This window comes from Arachis stenosperma, chromosome 4 (genome assembly GCF_014773155.1).
Source record: "Arachis stenosperma cultivar V10309 chromosome 4, arast.V10309.gnm1.PFL2, whole genome shotgun sequence".
Lineage (NCBI taxonomy): Eukaryota > Viridiplantae > Streptophyta > Magnoliopsida > Fabales > Fabaceae > Arachis > Arachis stenosperma.
Genome location: NC_080380.1, coordinates 16020628 through 16039347, shown reverse-complemented (window position 1 = coordinate 16039347; position 18720 = coordinate 16020628).

Here is an 18720-nt window from a genome sequence, read left to right as displayed (position 1 = left end):
TATAAAATAAAATTAAATGTCTAAAAGTAATTATAGACCTATCTTTAAGTTCTCTTTTAATATATTATAAATAAAATACTCGATTTTTTTCTGATTATTTGTAAACTCTCAACCCAAAAATTGGGAAGAAAACATTTTGCTACCCAATCCCAATCGAATATAGTATTGAAGAGAGATTGTATGGTATGGTGTAGATAATAGGATAAAACATTCACACGAGAATAAGGAGTAGCTGATAAACCACATTTTGATGGTTTATTTTGTATTAAATTTGGTAGATTCTATTCACTTTGTTCACATTTATCCAATGAAATATAATGATTTTATAATTTTTTTTTAATTTGTGCTTAAGAGTGAAACATGCTTTTTAGGCTATTAATTTAATAAATTTAATTCACTTTAATTCCATTCGATGCCTTGATATGTTTGTTGAGTGATTTCAGGCTTAGGAGGCAAGGATTGGACTAAAGAAGTGAAGAAAAAGCATGCAAAGTGGAGAATTCATGAAAAAATGAGAATTTGCTGAATTCATGGCGATGCGTACGTGTACGTGTGAGAAGGAAATCTTCCAGACCACGCGTACGCATGACAAGCAGCACGTGACCAACTTAAAGGAATACGCTGGGGCGATTTCTGGACTGAATCAGGCCCAAATCCAACTCATTTCTAAAGTATTTGAGGCCAAATTCAAGAAGGAACAAGGAGGGGAGCAATTAGGGTAGCTTAGGAACCATGTTTTAGGTAGTTTTTTAGAGAGAGAAGCTCCCTCTTCTCTCTTGATTTAGGGTAGAATTAGGTTAATCTCATCTTAGATTTAGGTTTTAATTCTTATTTTGTTCTAGTCTCATCTACTTTTCTTTGTTGATTTGCTTTAATCCTCTTAGTTCTCTTGTTAATTTCTCATTTATGCCACTTTTTATGTTGATGAACTCTTGTTAATTTCTATTTCATTTAATACAATTTGATGTTTTATGTTTCTTTGATGTTTGTTTTTATTATTTTCTTGCAATTGGTAGTTTTAGATTTTATTATTCTTGTTATTTTACTATGCTTTCTTTTTATACCTTCCAAGTGTTTGATAAAATGCTTGGTTGGATTTTGGAGTAGATCTTTATGTTCTTGGCTTAGATTGAGTAATTGAAAAATCTTGAGTTGTCAAATTCTTTTGTTGATTGGTGGTTGAAGGTTGCTAGTTGACTTGAATGCCACTAAATCTAAGCTTTCATTAAGAGTTGATTAGGATTTGTGGAATTTAGTCAATTTTGCTCACTTGACTTTCCTTCATTGTTAGAAGATGACTAAGTGAAAGCAAACTACATTTACCATCACAATTGAGGATGATAATGAGGATAGGAATTCCAATTCTCACTTCTTGCCAAGACCTTTCTTAGTTAGCTTTACTTTCTTGTTATTTACATTTCTTGTTATCAAACCCAAAACCCAAAAATACTTCCTCATAACCAATAATATGCACATTTCCCTACAATTCCTTTGAGAGACAACCCGAGGTTTAAATACTCTCAATTTTTATTGGGTTTGTACTTATAACAAACAAATTAAACTTTGATTGAGGGTTGTCTATCGGTTTGGATCTATACTTTGACGAGATTATTTCTGTGAAAATTTCTAATTGACGATTTTCCTCCGTCAAGTTTTTGGCGCCGTTGCCGGGAAATTGCATATGTGCGCTTGTTATTAGTTATTGTATATATGTTAATATTGTGAATAGTTTGATTTTTGGTTTGTTTGCTAGTTTTTGCTAGTGGTAGGATTTTATTCTCTTTGTTCTTGTTAGCTTTTATTTTTATTTTCTCTTACTACTATGAATTCTCACCCCTTTGGCTATGAGTTTGGTTGCAACTATGTTGTAGAAAATGCAAGCTTTAATGATGATATGTGCTATGGGATTGGAAATCAATCGAAGGAGGAATCGCATTCTTATGAACAAACCTCTTGGTATCCATACCAATTTCCTCCGGCCGACAATGATCCTACTCCATCCTATAATGCATACCAATATGAACCAACTCCACAACATAGTTCTCAACCTTTCTCACAAGCCCCATTTTACCAAACACCTTCCTATAACCCATATCCATCATACAACCAACCTCCTTTACCTCATCCTTGTGACCATTATGAGCGAAAATCCTTAGAGCCACCACAATTCCAATACAATTACTTTCAAGAACCACCATTCTCACATACATCACCTCAATTGCTTTGTTCGACTTACTTTTTGGTTGAAGATCTTGTTGTTACTCCTTGAGAGGGATCACCAATGATAAATTCATGAGGATAACTCTTCGTGAACTTCCATTCTCTTGGTTTTTGGAGTGAGGTTGAGCTTTAATGAGCTTCGACAAGCTGGTCTGTTCCGGAATCTGTGACTGGCTCAAGTGTCAAAATTGAAGTGTCTCCTCCATTCTGATGAGACAAATCTGGACTGACTGGTTCTTCACTTGGGACAGATTTGGGATGTTCTTCACTGGCTTCCTTGTTGACGATATCTTCACAATCTGCATCATCTTCTACCACAATACTGGGAATTGAATTAGAATCACAAAAGGATACGTGTATGGATTCCTCTATGGTCCTACGTTCTTTGAGATAAATTCTATATGCCTTGCTAGTGGTGGAGTATCCAACAAACATTCCCTCATAGGATTTTGGATCAAATTTGTCAAGATTTTCTTTATTATTAAGTACAAAGCATTTGCATCCAAAAATATGAAAGTGCTTAAGATTAGGAAGGGTTCCTTTCCATAGCTCATAAGGGATTTTCTTTAAACCTTTTCTAATGATGGTTCTATTCAAAATATAACATGCTGTATTTACAGCTTCAGCCCATAAAAATTTTGGTACATCATTTTCACAAAGCATAGCCCTAGTCATTTCTTGAAGGCTTCTATTCATTCTTTCAACTACCCCATTTTGTTGAGGAGTTCTAGGGCAAGAAAAGCTATGAGCAATACCAAAATCATCACAGATTTTTCAAAATCATGATTTTCAAATTCTTTTCCGTAATCACTTCTCAAATGGGCTATTTTCAAATCTCTTTCATTTTGAATCTTTTTGCAAAGAGTGGAAAAAGCACGAAAAGCATCATTTTTATGAGCTAGGAAGAGAACCCATCCAAATCTAGAGTAATCATCCACCACCACCAATCCATAATGTTTACCTCCTAAACTTTGAGTTCTTGTTGGACCAAAAAGATCAATATGTAACATTTCCAATGGCCTCTTGGTTGAAATTCCATCTTTTGGTTTAAAAGAGGATTTTACTTGTTTGCCTAATTGACAAGAATCACAAGTAATATCCTTATCAAATTTAATGTGTGGAATTCCTCTAACTAAATTTTTCTTAACTAGCTTAGAAATTTGGTACATGCTAGCATGACCCAATTTCTTATGCCAAAGCCATTTTTCAGATTCAAGAGAGGTAAAGCATGTCACCTTTTGATCTTTTAAATCCTCAAGAGTAAATTCATACACATTGTTACAACGTTTAGCCTCAAACAAAATATCCTCAGATTTTTCACAAATAACTAAGCAAACCAATTTTCTAAAAATTTCATATCCAAGATCACATAATTGGCTAATGTTTAGCAAGTTGTGTTTTAAACCATCAACAAGTAGAACATCATTTATGAAAGAAGATAAACTTTTACCAACTTTTTCAATGCTCACTATTTTTCCTTTTCCATTGTCACCGAAAGTGACAAACCCTCCATCATACTCATCAAGCTTAATGAAGAAGGTTGCCTTTCCGGTCATATGTCTAGAGCATCCACTATCCATGTACCACATATTGTCCTTCCGCTTGGATGCTAGGCACACCTACAAAATAAGCTCAAGTGACCTTAGGTATCCAAATCTTTTTGGATCCTTTGACGTTAAACCACCTTCTTTGTCCCAAGCCATTGTAATCACAAATAATTTTATAAACTTTATTACCAATCATTCTTTCATCAAAGAAACATTGAATGGGAAAATGACCACTTCGATTGCATAATCTACAAAACCTTGGATTTGCTATTTTGTTAAAGCTTGTTGGGTTTTGAAACCTTGTATCATTTGAAGTAGATGCCAAATTGGTAAAACAAGGTTTTTCAAAAGATTTTGGGGTTTTATGAAAACCCAAACCAGCTTTATCATAAAGAAGTTTTTGACTAGCCAAGATTTGATTTAAATTTTTAGAACTTTGAGTAAACTTGGCTAAGTCCTCTTTCAGCCTTCTTATCTCTTTATGCAGCCAGTCATTTTCTTCAAAATAGTTCAGGTTTGCGGTCACAGAATGATGGTATTCACAGCTTTTAAGTTGGACTTTTAACTGCTTGTTTTCTTTAACAAGTTCAACAGTAGTTTCAGCCTCCCTTAATTTATCTTTGAAAAAACTGTTTTCAGCTTTAAGAATAGTGATTTGTGATTCAAGATCTTGGTTATCAAGCAGGAAACATATAATTTTTTTAGAAAGATGATCGATCATGAGATGAAGATCTTCAGTGTCAGGGTTATGAAATACTACCTGTTCAACGTGATCTGCCATGAGACAAGGTTGGGACTTGGTTTCTGATTCTTCATCATCTTCTGAGTCGTTCTCCAAGTCCTCCCAAGAAGCCATCAGTCCATTCTTCTTTCCTTTCTTTGGCTTCTCCTCCTTCTTCAACTTAGGACAATCGGATTTGAAATGCCCAGTCTCTTTGTAGTTGTAGCATATCACCTTACCAAAGTCTTTCTTTTGTTTCCTAGAGCTGCTTCCCTTGCTTCTCTCCTTGAGCTTCACCATTTTTCTGAATCTTTTGGCAAACAAAACAAATTTATTTTCAGAGGAGTTATCACTGAATTCATCATCCAGGGGGTTAGAAACAGATGTGAGAGCTATTCCTTTTCTTTTTGAATCTTTTTTCAAATAAGTGTTTTCAAAAGCAAGTAAATTTCCTCTCAAATCATCATATGTCATAGTATCAAGAGCACTACTCTCAGATATTATTAATGCCTTGGTTTTCCACTCTTTTGTGAGACATCTCAAAACTCTCCTCACAAGCACAGATTCAGGATACTTGATCCCCATAGCAACGATGATGTTGAACCTTTCAAAAAGTTAATCTATTAATTCTCCTTCCTTCATTGAGAACATTTCATACTCTTTGTTCAGCATATCTATCCTGGTCTTCTTTACTATGGTTGTTCCTTTATGAGTTACTTGAAGTTTGTCCTAGATTTTCTTTGCCGTTGTGCATCATGATACCCGTCGGTATTCCTCGAAGCTGATTGCACAGTTGATAGCCTTGGCGTTGAGCTCCACTTTTTTTCTGTCTTCTTCAGTCCAACTGGCTTCTGGCTTGAGAGAGACTACTCCTTCAGCACTTGTGGTGGTTGAAAATTGTGGACCCTCCAGGATGATCTTCCAGAGTCTGTAATCTACTGCTTGCACAAAAATCTTCATTCTTTCCTTCCAATAGGTGTAGTTCTTTCCATTAAAAAGAGGAGGTCTGTTGCTTGATTGTCCTTCTGTCAGATTGTAAGACACTAGGTTTGAGCCACTGTTCTCTGCCATCTGGATCTTTTCTCCAATCTGCAAAGCTTGATCTCTTTGAGACCAAGCTTTGATACCAATTGATGGTTATTAGTGGCAAAGAGAAGGAGGGGTTGAATCTTAACCCTTTTTTTTGCTTAGTAACACTTGCTAGCCTTTGAAATAACTTCTGGAGACTTTTTGCCTTTTTGTCTCGTACCTGACCACGAGACTTTTTCTTTTTATCTCGTAACCAGGCAAGAGATATTTTTCAATTTTATCTCCTATGCAGCAGAAACAGAAATGGAATAGAAGAAAGAGAGAGAATCATACCACGAAGTATCCTGGTTCAGCTACCATGTGCAATGCAGCCTACATCCAGTCTCTATCACAACGATGTTGGAATTTTACTATAATCATCATGATTACATACACCAATTCTCCCTAGGAACTACCCTTCCTATCTGGGACAAGTCCAGAATCTATCCCCAATCTTGAACTTGACTTGGTCACCTACCAAACTTTCAACTGCTAAGTGCTAACCCAACTTGCAAGGGAATTCCCACAGAATCATGAAACACAACACAGATGTACAAAGGACCTCTAGGACATCTATGACTTTTTCTTTTAATTTTGCACACTCTGCCTCTTTCCGCTCTATGGCTTTTTCTTACAAACCTCACTGTTCGCCTTTTTCTATGAGACTCAAGATAGATAAAATTAAACAGAAAAATACAAAATGAAGAACATTGAAGGAGAAGAACTTCTGTTAGCTTAGGTAGCTATGAGAACACTGTGCTTTCACTCTTTTTCTTGCTTCAAGCCCTGGATGTTCTCCCTTATTTATAGAAGGGGAAGCCTCCACGGTTGAAACTGTTAAACCAAGCTGATCTTCTTCTTCTTCAAACCAAAACCGGTTCGGCCAGAAAGAGAGAAGAGAAAACCGAATGTAAAACCCAACATGCAATTACCTCTGTATCTTCCCTTCACACCAAGCTTCATCAATCCGGACCTTCCATCTTGACTTGCACTCCAAGAAGGATTCCTAGCCCTTGATGCGTCCTTGATGCTTGACAGCTCCTCCTACTCTAATCTTCTGCCTTTTCCTCTACGTAGCTACAATAGCTACCTCCTGTGGTGGTTGATCAAAAGTAGAGACGAGTCATGCTTCCAAGGGATCTTCTTCCTCTGACCGAAGTGGATCTCTTCCATTTTCGAGTATGGAGAGCTTAAGATCTCTTCACCATTTCTTACCTTAAGTGGCAAAGATCTCAGCCACACCCTACTTTTGATTTTCTTTTTCTTGATGCCATCATCACAATGACTTCTTGCTTGTGCCTAGCTTCTTCTACCTGCTTCTGATAGCTTGTGCTTTTCTCCATTTTTCCTGTGAAGTGACCGAAAGTGATGAGAGAGAAGAGAGAGAGAAATTAAAACACTTTTAATATAACTAGGAAAGAGAGTGAAATGAATTAAGTTTCCCACTTCCCTTTGGCTTGGTAGTTGTGATAGTAATGATACCAATCAAATCAATTTCACTTTCTCTTTCATGTTTTCAATGCTTGCATTAAATCCAAGTAAATCAAAATTTGAATTCCATAACCCAAGCGAATGGGTAACCGAAATAAACAAGCAAAGCTTCTTTCCTCTTTCTTCTCAATTTCGGACCAAGCTAGTTGATTTCTAACCAAAATTGAATTGGGCTAATAATAATGATTAAAATCTGGCCCAACATTATAGCAATAATGTAGCCACTTATCATATATAATTTTTTGTATCAAGGCTGAATTTTATCTTTCTATTGGGCTTGCTATTTTTCGGCCCAAAATAAAATCTGCAAGGAACAAAATTATTAATTAGAAAATATGAATTAAGGATTAAATTAATAATTTTATAATTAATTATTTTTAATAATGTTTGATTATCATCAATTTAATTTGGAGTTTTCCAAACTCATTAATTTGAATTACATGTAAATCAAGTTCGAAACAACCTAATTCAAATTATATAGAAATGTGCATTGGTTGATTCATGAACCAGTTTTTAATTTAACGAATTTCTATAATTTTTTGCTCCCCTTAGCTTAATATAGTGATTTGCCCTAAATTGCATTCTATAAAAAATATGGCGTGACACCTAACATAAAGTTTATTCGGTTACTTTCACTCAGTTTATAATCATAGTTTATTTTAATACAAACTAATTAGTAGTTGAATTTTAAAGATGAAAAGCTTCACATTAATTCTCTAATATAGAGTTGTAGATGGGGAGAAATAATAATAACAACAATAATCCTAACTTATATTCCAAAAATATAAATTAAAAAAATCATAAAAAATATCTTATTAAAATTATTAAAAAATATTTTTTTTACATTTCTAATACATTAAATACATTAAAATTTTAAAAAATTTTAAATTATACAGAAAAATCCTAAATAGCTTCTGACAATTATTTCAGAAGATAACGAGGTCCTTAACAAAAAAATATCCTTTTCGACTTTTATTTTTATTTTTATGGGACTGGTTAGCCCCTGTGCCAAAAAAAGTCAATATTTTATTATTTTAGCACAGGGGCTAATCAGTTCCATAAAAATAAAAATCAGAGGCCAAAAAGAATATTTTTTTTGTTAAAGATCTCGTTGTCCCTTCGAGATAATTGTCAGGGCCGGATTGAATTTGTTATTCACTCTATTTAAAATATGCTTTAGGACAACTAATTTTTTTATTAAGTTTAATTATTTTTTTAGTTTTTATAGTTTCGTCTAAATACGTTCAATTTGTAAAAAAATATTCAGTTTTTTTACACTAAAATACTAAAAAAGAGGATTTTTTATTTTAATAAATAAAATAATTATAATAATTATTGAAATAAATAATTTAAAAAATATTTACCGAAATAAATACCTGTCTCAGATCTCGTTTCATTTTTCATGTATCTTGTTTACCGATATGTGTATTTTTTCAATTTTCATATATATGAAAAAGAGGAAGCATAGAAAGCCAATATAATATTTGTAAAATGTGTACAATGGAGGTTTAGTAATGTTCGATTCAGTATTAGAGATATAACCATTAGTGTTATCTTTTCCTATCAGCTTAAACTTTTGGCATGAGTAGTTTCATGACATGGTATCAGAACTCTAAAACAGAAAAGTCGAGAGTGAGTAGTTTCATGACATGGTATCAGAACTCTAAAACAGAAAAGTCGAGAGTTCGATCCTGTTTATTATCTCTTGTAACAGGATGGTTGTTCTGGATAGTATGGGTGATGTTTATTTTTTACAATGAAAAATGACGATTTTAAATAATAGGGAAGATAAACCGTTCATTTTAAATAATAGGAATTAACACGTTTACTTGTATTGCACATAAGTGCACCATTAAACTGCCCACTGGCCATGCTAACATGTTTACCTTTTTTCTAACTACCCACTATTTAAAAATTTGAAATATAATTTAAATATACGTAATTTATTTGATCACCCAATTAATATATGTCACTATTCTATTGGCATAAAATATGAAATCTTTTCTAAAATTATATTTTAAATTTTTATGCACCCCTATGTAACAAATAAAATTTTTATGTACTCCTGTGCAACAAAAGAAAGAAGTAAGTGAATATAGAAGAAGCATGGAAAAAGCAAACGTATTAATAATTGGCAGTTAGAAAAAAGGTGCACTTATCTTCTTTCTAAATAAAGGTGTTAACGTATTTATTTTAAATGAACGGTTTATCTTTTTTATTATTTAAAATCGTATATCTTCTCTTTATTTGAAACATTCTATTTTTAATAGTTTGGTCAAATTTAAATGATTAATATTTTTTATTATTTTTAAAATTTATATTTAATTATTTATAAATACATATATCTGATCTCATTTACAGTGTAAACGAGATAATTTTTCATTTATCTCAGTTTACTATGTAAACGAGATATGAGAGGAGTATTTATTTCAGTAAACGAGATATGATAGGAGTATTTATTTCGATAAATATTTTTTAAATTATTTATTTCAATAATTATTATAATTATTTTATTTATTAAAATAAAAAATCCTTAAAAAAAATCTAATTATAAAATTAAAAATAATATAAAAATTTAATTAAAAAATATATAAAAACTTAATTAAAAATTTATCAAAATTATAAAAACTAATAAAATAATTAAACTTTTTTATTATAATACCGACGCAGATTGCTTAAAACTTTGTTGGCATCTATCTATGAATAGTTGTATTTTATTGATTTATTAGTATATATCCGTATTCTACATGAAATAATATACAAAAATATATAAAGTATCTTTTTAAAATTTTTAAATAAAAATATACACAATAACTTTTGTTATAAAATCAATAAATAATAATTTAATTTATTTTTAAAATATAACAATTATTCATTAATAGTAATATATAATTTATGATTAAATTAAAATATTTATATTAAAATCATATCTTTTTAAAGATTTTTCTTTAAATAATATTAATGGTAGAATTTATAGTCATTTTTTATAATTTATGAGTAAAATTTTTAAATTCTATATTCGTATGTTAAAATCGATTTGAGTAAATACAATTTAACATGAGTAAATAGTCAAATTAGTCCCCAAAAGATAATCCGTTTTTCAAATTGGTTCCCAAAAGAATAACTTAATAAAAAATATACCCGAAAAATTTAAAATTGGTAACGTTAATCCTTTCGTCTATAATTTGACTAACGGCGTGAACAGCTACTTACCTTGCCGTTAGTGTGACACATCAGCTGAAGCTTAAACGACGTCGTTTTCTTTGCTCCCCCCTTACAACGCTTCATTTTCCATCCCTCTTTTGTTACATGCCTCTAATTTCATCCCTCTTCTAGAAACAATACCTCTCTGTAATCCCTTCGTCTTTGTTCGTCACCTATACAAAGACGAAGCATTGAATGGCGTATGGAAACCTAGACCGGCGACGACATTGTGTTGGAGTTGAAGGTGACCGGTTTGCGACAACCTTGGTCAACCGAAAAGGGAACACCATCGCCTTGCGTGAGAGGTAGGTAACCTTTTTTTGTTAGTTTTTGAGATTGATTCTGGTTTTATCTCCCGATGAATGTGCTTCTATGATCGTTGGAAATCCATTGTTACTGTTTGCAATTTTAGGGTTTGAAAAAAATATATTCAGGCTTAGGACTTTCGTGGTGATCCATGAATGACTCTGTTTTTCGAGATTTGAGAACTATTAATGCGGTCTGTATAGATGCATGTGTGTGTTTTATTTTCATTTTGGTAGTTGATGATGAATCTGTTTTGCCTGTTTATGAAAAAAATTGCCAATAGTTGAGTGTGTTGCTATTTTGGTTGCAGATGGAAGGTCCCCCTATGACCTTTGTATTTCACCATGGTGGAAAGTTCAAAACCGATGAAGAAGGATATCTGTTTTATGAACCAGATAATACTGAAGTATTAATGGGTGTAGAAGAAGATACTCTAGACGTGTTATTTGTGAAGAGATACTATAAAGAGTTGGGATATGCTGAGATGAATAATTGCTTGTGGAAAGTTCCTGGAACACTTCTGGATAATGGCTTGAGGAGGCTAGAAAATGATGCTGATCTGTTGGCATTGGTTAAGAACTGCAGGAGGAACCATCACCTCATAAACATCTATTTTGAGCATGTAGTGTCTAAGCCACACGTGGTTGACTGCATGAACAAAGATGGTGATGATGTACTACAGTTGCCAACCATCCTTGAACCCCCAGAGAATCTGAATAAGGACCACAATGAAGCAATGAGTCAACCTTGTTATAGGACCACAAAAAAATCACCTCAGTAAAAAAGGAACAAATCTCAGCCCACCAAGTTACCCTCTCCTCAGCCCAGACCTCAACCCAAACCTAAGTCCACACCTGAGCCCACACCTAAGCCCGTACCTGAGTCCACACCTAAGCCCATACCTAAGCCCACACTTGAGCCAACACCTGAGCCCACACCTAAACTCAAACCTAAGCCAACACAGAAGCCCACACCTAAGCCCACATCTAAGCCCATAAAAAAGCCCATCCATCAGCCCAAGCCTTGGACTAAGTCCCAGGCTGCTAAAGTTTCTGCCAAGCCTACAGCAGCCGATAAGATCAATAACAAGGTGAAAGATACAACCAAAACAAGATCTGAAAGGCAAGTTAAGGCAACTCCAATTGATAAAGATAGTGACTCTCGTGATTCATATGAGAATGCTGAAGACAATTTGTACAAGCCTCCAAAAGTTGTGGGAGATTCTACATACAGTAGTGACAGTGACAGTGGAGTTGATGGAGGACAGTCTTCTAGGGCCAAGAAAGTAGATCCGAGAGATAAGCATAGGCCTGCTGCTGATAGAGCAACGGACAAAGCTATTGACACTGATGACTCCAGCTACAAGGATATCGAATCTGATGAATGCTCTGATGCAGGTATTGTTTATTTAACTGTGTACGAGTTATTCAAAATGCTTGTTTTATAATTCTCTGTATTATTTGCTTGTATTACAATTTTGTGGTGAATTGATGTAATTTCATATTCAGATGATGATTTATTGAATGAAGAATCATTAGATGGAGATGAATGGAAGTTAGAAGACTCTGACCAAGAGTTAGACTTTGAGGACGAAGGTCCAGCTGTGCATCTACAGTATAATGACAAGGCCAAATTTGGTGATCTAAAATTTGAGGTAAGCATGGTTTTCAAGTCCAAGAAACATTTTATGGCTGCCACTAGAGATTACACTATTCAATAGGGGTAGGAATATAAGGTTCTCTAAGAATGACAAGGTTAGAGTGAGGGCTGTTTGTAAGAGTGAAGACTGTCCATGGGTAGTATACTGTGCACACAACCCTAGTGATAGTTCTTGGCAGATAAAAACACTAGTTGATAATCACACTTGTGCAAGAAAGCGAAAAAATAGAGCTGCAACTTAGGAATGGACTGTGAATAAGTTATATCCAAAACTTCGGAAGCACCCTAAGATGAAGCACAGGGAGGTGTATGAGTGGTTTGTTAGGAAGTGCAATGTGAAGCTAAATAGTTCATGCATTACCAGAACTCTTAAGAAAGCTAGGAAGATAGTTGAAGGGGATGAGATTGCACAGTATGGCTTGATATGGGATTATGCACATGAGTTACTTACTGCCAATCCAGGTTCTACTGTTCAAGTGGGTGTCATTCCCATTACTAATAATCCACCTCAATTCGAGAGATTTTATGTCTGTCTTGATGCTTGTAAGAAGGGTTTCAAGGTAAGGTGTAGGCCATTAATAGGTTTAGATGGAGTATTCCTAAAGACCTTACATAGAAGACAGTTTCTCACTGCATGTGGTCAAGATGCAAACAATCACATTTTTGTGATTGCATATGCTATTGTGGATATGGAGAATAAAGACAATTGGAAATGGTTTCTGGAGCTGCTCCTCTCAGACCTGGGCGACTATGAAGCAAAGAATTCGTGTTTCATTTCAGACATGCAAAAGGTGAGGACTAATTTGACTCACGATTTAATTTTTAAGGACCATTTTTATTTAATGATGATTCTTTTAAGGACTTATTTGATTAAATATCTTTTCGGGATTCATTGTTGGTGCAGGGGTTAATACTCGCTGTCAAAGAACTCATGCCCTCAGTTCCACACAGATTTTGTGTCTGACATTTATGGCGGAACTTCTCTAAACAGTGGGGGCAGCATCGAGCTTAAAGACTTGGTCTAGGAGTGTGCAAGATCAAGGACTCCAATTGAGTTCGAAAGGAATATGACTAGAATCAAGAGGATTAATCAACAAGTTTGGGACTATTTAGCCAAGTGGCCGAAGGAAGCCTGGACAAAAGCTCATTTCAGTGAAGGGCCAAAGGTAGACAACATATGCAACAACGCTTGTGAATCCTTCAATGCAAAGACCAAGCATGAAAAAGAAAAGCCTATTTTGAGCCTAGCAAAGGAGATGCGAAGAATAGTTATGAAAAGCATGACTGACAACAGACTGAAGCTAATGAATTATCAAGGAATACTTACCCTGGTTCAACAAAGTTGGCTAGAATCTCTGATTAAGTTATCCAGAAACTGGGCTCCCTACTGGTTGGGTGATGCCAAAGAGGTCTTGTACGAAGTTCAAGAATGACCAACTAATATGGTGGTAGACTTGGGTAACTATACTTGCTCCTGCAGGTTTTGGCAGTTGACATGTTCAACTCCTAACTCATTTCAAGTTGTAGATACATACCATATTTCATACTTCACTAAATGAAATTTGTTTTTGTGAAATTTATAGGAATGCCTTGTATGCACGCAATATCGGCCATTCAAGAAAAAAATGATAAGAGACCTGCGGAGTATTCACGAGTGGTTGACAATGGAGGCGTACAGAAGAACGTACCAATACAATGTGAATACTGTCAAGGGACAAGAGCTATGGGAGAAAACTAGTTCTCCTGCACCTGTTCCACCACCAATAAAACCTAAACCAGGAAGACCAACAACAAAGAGAAAGAAGGACAAGGCTGAAGGACCTACTGACACGAAGACAAAGATGAAAAGGAAGTATAATCCAATTCGGTGCATGTACTGTAGAAAGGTGGGCCACAACAAGAGAACTTGAAGCAAGAAAAAGCAAGATGATGCTCAAGAGAAGGCAAGGCTAATGCAATTGCAGCTTGCAGTTGTGCCACCACCATAACGTGCACCTGGTTCGGAAGCAGACGACGTAGCTGACACTCAGCCCATTCATACACTCCCTGCAATTGCACCAGCTGCTCCAGATGAACAGACTGAAATTCCTGTTAGTCAGGATGTTCAGCTTCTACTGACACAACAATCACACACTTCAATCATAGGTTATCTTGTATTCAGTTTTAAATTGAACATTATTAACTTGCATCTGCTGAATATCACCCTTTGTAGTTCATTAAGAATATGTTTTGTTTGAGATAATGATGATAACTGTTTGCTGCAGACTAGAGGTAGAGTAAGGCCTCCAAAATTCCATGTCAGGGCAAAGGGAAATGCCTCTCCAAAGCCTGTTGCTCCAGGATCAGTTGCTGTATCTGCTGAAATGATCAAGGGTAGCAGCTCCGCAACAGCCAAGAAGCTTGCTAGTTTCATGACATTTGTTCCAACTCTGGGTTTCAAACCTCCCAGAAAAAAAGACATGGAATGACTTGAAGACTTGAAGACATAAAATATAGGGCATTTAGTATTTGTAATTTTGTCAGGGACTGAATTTGCCATTTGTAGGCAATGTGGTAGTTGTGGTTTATTGGATAGCCCTGTTTTTTGTATAGCCCTTTAGCCAAGAATAGCCTTAGTACAAACTTATGTTAGGATTTTTGAGCTTATCTTTTTGACTATCAGCTTCTACTTTTGTGTTATTATCATCTTAAAACAATGTTGTTATTTGAATCTGAGACAATGGAAACTGGTAGACCATTGGTCATGTTATGCTAATCCTAGTTCACTTCATTTTAATTCTGTTTCTTCTGATTTGCTAAAATTATGTTATGATCAAGAAAAATGGTATATGTAGAGAACCTTTTTAATAGTTAAAAAACATGAACATAGAATACCAACAGGTTTACTCAGAAGTTTGTTCATATAAAATATAACAGCAAACTATGAAGGTTCACAACATCCACAATTTCACAATAACTGCTTTACTTGCCACTAAAGAATATACACATAATCATAAAAACCACAATCACAACTATTAATCCAAAATATAGTTGCATCCTCAGTGCTCTAACTTCAGCTTCTAAGCTCATCATTCTCCATGATATGTTATGGTTCAAGACAACAACATCACTCTCCATTTCTGCATCAGTTTTAACATCTCCCTTTGCACCATCTAATCCTTCATACTCGTCATCCTCAGCCCACCTAAAGTAATTGCAGTGGCTACCCTTCTACAAAACATTAGGTTACAAAAATCTTAAAATCCCACGCAAATCATTAGAAGCTTCAGGAAGACTATATTCATAACTCACCCGGTATCTTGGACAAGCATAGAAAAATCTATCTGAATTTTCTTTTGTCCCAGACTTCTTGATCACTGTCTTCAGCCCACAAAAGCACACTTGGTTCGTGTTCTTCCTCCGCGACCGCAGCGACGAGCTCAAAGCATGGCTTCCGTGTGATTGCGACAGTTGTCGACTGCGACCCCACTTACGTTACCCATCATGCAGTTGCTCAACAATTTCGGCCTCTGCAGAATCAATCTAACGCTGCAGCAACAATGGCATTCCACAAGAAGAAGGGATTAAGGTTTACATACTTAGGACTAGTTTGACATAAATAGCGAAACATATCTTGTCACTAGCATTCTGCACCAAGCTGGCATGCTGATATGCCACACTGACGGCCACATAAGCAACAGTTAACGGCGTCAATGACGGAATCAACAGAAGGTAGACGGAAGGACTAACGTTACCAATTTTAAATTTTTCGGGTACATTTTTGATTAATTTATTCTTTGGGAAGGGGACCAATTTGGAGATCGGGTTATCTTTCGGGGACTAATTTGGCTATTTACTCGATTTAACATTAAATAAAATTTTTCATTGAATTGCCTTTTTTATTGTTATAAAAATAAAATTATTTGCAAATAACTTTTTTTGTTGAAATCTATATAAAACTATTTTATATTTTAGTATCATATTCATTATTGGAATTAAAATAATATGACCAACATTGTTACCTGTTGAAACTTACTAATATATTTTGTCTATTCTTGAGTTGAAGTAGTTGTATTTATACCTATAACCAGTTTCATATTTTTTTTAGTTTAAACACCTAAAAAATTACTAATAAAGGTAAGATGAATATATAACTGAATGTACAATATCTTATCTTAACTCTTGTAGAATGATAGAAAGAATTTGTATCTGAATTGTTCATACCTAAAATAATAATTATTAATACATGCCTTTTCCAAAAAAAAATCTTTTCTTACAATATAAATAGAAGTGATATTAATTATTTAACAATTGAAGTCGATTTGACCGTCAAGTATAATAACTCTTTTTCAAAAGACAAATCTTTGTTATGTGTAAAAAAAATTAAGATATCATTCAAGTATTTATCAAGTATTTTATAACAGTACTTATTATCCAAGGAGTAGTCTTTTTTCAAACTGAGTTTGATTCTTGTAACACCCCAATTACCCTAAGCCTTACCTCTAGCCGTAAGGCAAAGGTTAATCAGAGGTTATGACAATCTTAAGGCTTATACATATATATATATATATATATATATATATATATATATATATATATATATATATATATATATATATATATATATATATATAAGGAAATAATATTATCTAGAAGCCTGATGAAGGAGTAAGCTCAAAAACAGAATTTCAGAAGCATGAAACATTCACACGAAGTTAACGCACAAGATACATGATATAGGTGCAAGAGGATAGAACAAATGTTTAGATATAGTAATATAAACATAGAGAACTAGCCGCAGCTTGCGGAGTTTAAACCGACTAGTTACAAATATAAAAATACAGAGTTTTAGAATTAAAACATGCTTATACAACCTATCTCTCAACATAGCCTCTAAGGCTATAAAGATAAAATACAAAAAGATGTGAGAGTAACTATAACAAAGTAAAATAAATTAAACCAAGGAGGAACCATACTCCGCTCTGTCACCATATCCGCAATCTCACCGAAGTAGATTACGACCTGCATATAAAAAACAACAACAAAGTATGGAATGAGAACCGGAGGTTCTCAGTATGGTAACAGCGCCCAATGATGTAAGATGTAAGGCTCCGGGACGCCGAAGGCAATCCTAGAACTTCACATCACATACTGATATTCAAGCTTAGAACAAAATAAATAAAAGAACTTAAACCATAAACCAGGGTTTTCTAAACTTAGGGGGGATTCTAACTAATCACACTGCTGTGTCCCACAGCCTTCACCAACCTTACCTCCGTGCGATCCCATCGCCACTGCCTACCTAACCTCCTCAACACCAAACAAACACAGATAAAACAAGCAAATGATACACAGGTAATATTCATGTATAGCAAGTAATTCAAGAAGCAAATAGGCATATTATACAATTAGGCAAACTCAAGTAAGCAAAGCAAGCAAGCATATAGAAGATGCACATGATGAATGTCTGCCTTATTGGCTGTGATATCACATTGTCGGTTCAACTGCCAACCCGACACATCTCCATGGAGATGTTGCCCTTCGGATTCATGATGTGGGAACCCCCGAGATATAGTGCTCGGATCACTATCCAGGATTTTGCGTCTGTACGCTTTGATGATCCGAAGGGATGCGAGCGGGATCTATTGTCACCGACCTCACATCTAAGTGCAAGCGAGATGAACCATCGCCCTTACGCCGCCGCCGCTACCTCAACAGGCGGGATCCAACCTCGGCCCCTGCTGGGCGCATAGCGTCTTAATATCTCAATAAAAAGTAGTACAGTGGTTTTCAAAAACATTTTTAGCATAAGATGGATCCATCACTTCATTCAGAGCTCTCGACTCTTTTCAACCATTATTCATTCTCATTTCAGTTCCGAACTCAATAGTTCCTTAGTTCTCATCTCATTTGTCAACCATTCTTCACCTACCATTGAACCACCTTCAGTACGCCAGAAACCTAGGCCTCCATTTTTCTAAACTTTTCCAAATAAACATCAACTAAGACCCTTAGCTTATTTCCCATATTCCCATGCTCAAAAGTAGGCCCAAAAGCTTTAAAATGGTATTATAGAAGCTTACAACCTTGTTGGGAAGGTGAAATAGTTGAAAACAAAGTTTAAATTTGTGAAATAGGGCATGTGCGTCAGCACAGGGTGTGCGTGCGCACGCCCAGGAAGATTTTGAAAATGTGCGTACGCACAGGGTTGTGCGTACGCACAGGTACTGAAATTTATAAAGTCTGTTCACTCGCACAAGCTGTGCGAGCACCCCCAACAGACGACCCTTCCCGATTTGTGCGTGCGCACAAGTGGTAATTTTTTATTGATGTGCGCGCGCACCAGCTGTGCCAGCGCTCAAAACAGTAAGCCTTCCCTTGCGTGTGCGTACGCACAGGTCTGTGCGTCCGCACAGGTCTAACTTTTCGCAGGGTTATGCGTGCGCACAAGGCTGTGCGTGCGCACATATCAGAAAATCCTGAAATTCTGCAATTTTGCAGAATTTTAGATTTTCAACACCAACT